Below are 3,500 nucleotides of genomic sequence, written 5' to 3'. Positions count from 1 at the left end.
GGTACATGGATAATTTTCGAAGTCTGGCAGTTTGGAAAATATTACCCATAAATTTTAGGCATTGAAAGCTCTCAAAAAGAAGTTGCAAATCCTTGCCAATAAAGAAACCTACTCTCTGATTCCCATTAGGAGACATATGGGAGAGATCTCCCTGTAATATGGGGTGGGGGGAAAGGAAGTGTCTAAAAACACCGTGTTTTTAAACAAAAAATTAAAGCCATTTCTGCAAGATTGAGGTGGAAATATGACATTGAGGCCTATTTATTTTTTCTTCATAAAGTATATTGAGAGTTATGCATGGTCTCACAGCAGTTTGCTAACGATGAGAAGTTATAAGGCAAACTCACTGACATAACTAGTAAAATTTTGAATAGTGTCTTCAGTATCATATCTCCATTTTACACAAGAGCATGTAAGCACATGTAGACAGCTTTTCTTTTCTAAATTTCAGGTCACATTACGAAAACAGTAAGTGGTATCATCATCAACTATTATATAATGGAGGGAAGAGAGGCACAGCGAGAGGAAGTGATAAACCCAACGTCAGGGAGTGGAGCAGCCAATAATAAACCCAGGTCTCTGGAGTCAAATTCTTTTGACCACTCCACTGGAATATGGTGGACTCCGCAGTGTAAATGTGGGTAAATGAAGTATCAGCCCAGCAATAGGATTTTACTGAGGTTTCCTTATGAAGCCAATGGAGTGACATTTAATTCCCCTTAATCTACAATGATAACCTCAGACATTGTGGTTATAGTAATACAAAAAACATGTTCAGGAAGCTGAAGGTGAGATGTATTCAACCATAGAGATACCAGGCAGTAGTTACATTTCCAATGTCAGTTCACTTTTACCTTTTTTTTAAAATTTGTACCCCAACTGCCTCCACCCTCTGGAGTCTTGACTCAACTGTTGGGATGGCTACCATCAGGGAGAAGCTGGAATAGAAAATATGACTGTTTTGTAATGGACGTTAGATTCTTAATTGCATGATTTCTTTTATTTCCCCTAGATGAAGCTGACATCAAACATACACGAGGGAAATCAAACGACCATCACAGAATTCATCCTCCTGGGATTTGGGGATCTCCCTCAACTTCATATTCTTCTCTTCCTGCTGTTTCTAGTGATCTACATTGCGACCATGGCTGAGAACATCCTCATCATTGCACTACTTGTGACTGATCAGCACCTTCACACCCCCATGTACTTCTTCTTGGGGAACTTGTCCTGCTTGGAGACCTGCTACACCTCCACCATCCTGCCCAGGATGCTGACCACTCTCCTGACTGGGGACAGGTCTATTTCTGTTATGGGATGCATCATTCAATTTTATTTCTTTGGTTCTCTGGCAGGGACAGAGTGTTTGCTTTTGTCTGTGATGTCCTATGATCGGTATTTAGCGATATGCAAACCTCTGCATTACGCAGCACTTATGAATGGCAGATTGTGCCTCCAGCTAGTGGTTGGGTTGTGGATAGGTGGATTTATGTCTGTTTCCATCTTTATATTTATGTTGTCACAATTAACTTTCTGTGGCCCCAATGAAATTGACCATTTCTTTTGTGATTTTCATCCAATAACAAAACTCTCCTGCACTGACACCCACATGGTGAAAGTTGCTGGTTTAATATCTTGCTCCATATTCACATTGCCTCCATTTCTATTGACAGTGACATCCTATGTTTGTATCATCTCCAACATCCTGAGAATCCCTTCCAGCACCATGAGGCAAAAGGCCTTTTCCACATGCTCCTCTCACCTCATCGTGGTGACAGTTTTCTATGGGACATTGACCCTGGTGTATCTGCTATTGGACTCTGATGCACTGAGGGACCTGAACAAAGTGTTCTCTGTCTTCTATGGAATCCTGACGCCTTTGGTCAACCCCCTCATCTACAGCCTGAGAAACAAGGAGGTAAAGAAAGCCTTGAGAAAATCTCTCCTTAGATCTTTTGTCTTTTTCAGGAATTCAAAATGTTAACCTAATATATATGTGATGTTGCAGTCTATATGATTTTATGAAAATATCCTAATGAGTGTGAATATAATGTAACTTGAATATGCTTCATGCAAAAGGTCACTTGTAAGATATCATTTATAATCTACTGAGTGTGGTCATCCTACTTGTATAAATGTATCATTCATGTATCTGAAACTAGAAATATGAAATATAATTCTGAGGTCCTATTGTAATTGTGCAAATTGTGGGCCATTAATGGTGGTTTGGAACCTTGATGGTTCCCATCAACTAGGACAATTGTTTGTAAATGGCTCTGTTTACTTGCAAACCTTCCTGTGAGTCAGGCCAGGAAGAGTGAAGGCTTGGGGTCTCACAGGACATGTGACTATGTCACCTGGTACTGGAATCCATCTTAATCCTGGTGCTTTTCCATTTAGAAGGAAGGGTGTGGACCCAGAGAGACAAAAGATTCCTGCCTTGTGCCAAAGCTTTGTAAGGGGGCGGAAAAGAAGAAAGGAGGTTCCAGTCATGAGAAATCCCCTAGTTACCACCTGAGCTGGAGCTAACAAGATCTGTACAAGAGAAAGGATTGGGTCCAGACTAGGAAGGAGTCCAGTCTGTGAAAGAAGCTTATTGAAACATGTCTACGGGTGGAATTTTATCTGTAATCAGTTTCTTAATGTATTAGGCTTAGACTTGCTTGTTTTGTTTTATTTTACTGGGAAACTTTCTTTGTTCTGTCTGTTATTACTTGGAACCACTTAAATCCTACTTTTTTATTCTTAATAAAATCACTTTTGCTTATTAATTAACCCAGACTCTAGAGGGAGACAAGATTTTATGCACAGAAATGGTGTATATTTACACAATGGCACCACATTCACAAAACTATATAGATGGGAGCCAGCATGGTTGCAGGACACTCCAATTGCCCTCAGCCGTGGGACAAGTTTCTAGAGCTGAGGGATGTCAAACCTGTGCTATACATCTTTTCAAGTGAAGTTTCAGGGGGAATGGATTAGGGCATAGAGTCAAAATTCAATTGTCTGTGAGTCCTGGGGAGCAAACAGCTGTGCATATCTCTCTATCAGTGTTATAGTGGGTGGACAATTTGTGAGTTTACCCTATATAAGCTTTATAGAGAGTAAAATGGATTTATTTGGGGTTTGGATCCCATTGGGAGCTTGGTGTATGGGTACTAGAGACAAAAGGACATCTTAAGCTGTTTTCAGTTAACTCTGCAGCTTTGGGGCATGTGGTTCAGACCCTGGGTCTGTGTTGGAGCAGACTGGCATGTCTGGCTTGACAAGGCAGGGTTCTGGAGCCCCAACCTCACAGGAAAAATGGATTCAGGGGTAGTTTCAGCACGTCAGGTGACAGTCCCAAAGGGGTCTCTGTGACTTGGGGTTATGATCTTGCACATTCTGACTCATGGAACCTAGGAACCTGTGGACAAGAAGCTGGATATGGCTCAACAGTGTGCCCTTGTTGCCAAGAAGGCTAATGGCATTTTCAGCTGTATAAGTAGGAACATTGC

The 3,500-nt window shown here is 41.2% G+C and overlaps 1 pseudogene; it reads left to right on the top strand.

The window, feature by feature from the left end:
- Positions 1-1,022: 1,022 nt before the first annotated feature.
- Positions 1,023-1,984, top strand: LOC125622488 (olfactory receptor 6N1-like; annotated as a pseudogene).
- The last annotated feature ends 1,516 nt before the right edge of the window (positions 1,985-3,500 follow it).

This window comes from Caretta caretta, chromosome 13 (assembly GCF_965140235.1).
Source record: "Caretta caretta isolate rCarCar2 chromosome 13, rCarCar1.hap1, whole genome shotgun sequence".
Classification (NCBI taxonomy): domain Eukaryota; kingdom Metazoa; phylum Chordata; order Testudines; family Cheloniidae; genus Caretta; species Caretta caretta.
Note: the sequence above shows the minus strand (reverse complement) of the source record. Positions and strands in the feature narration are given on the sequence as shown.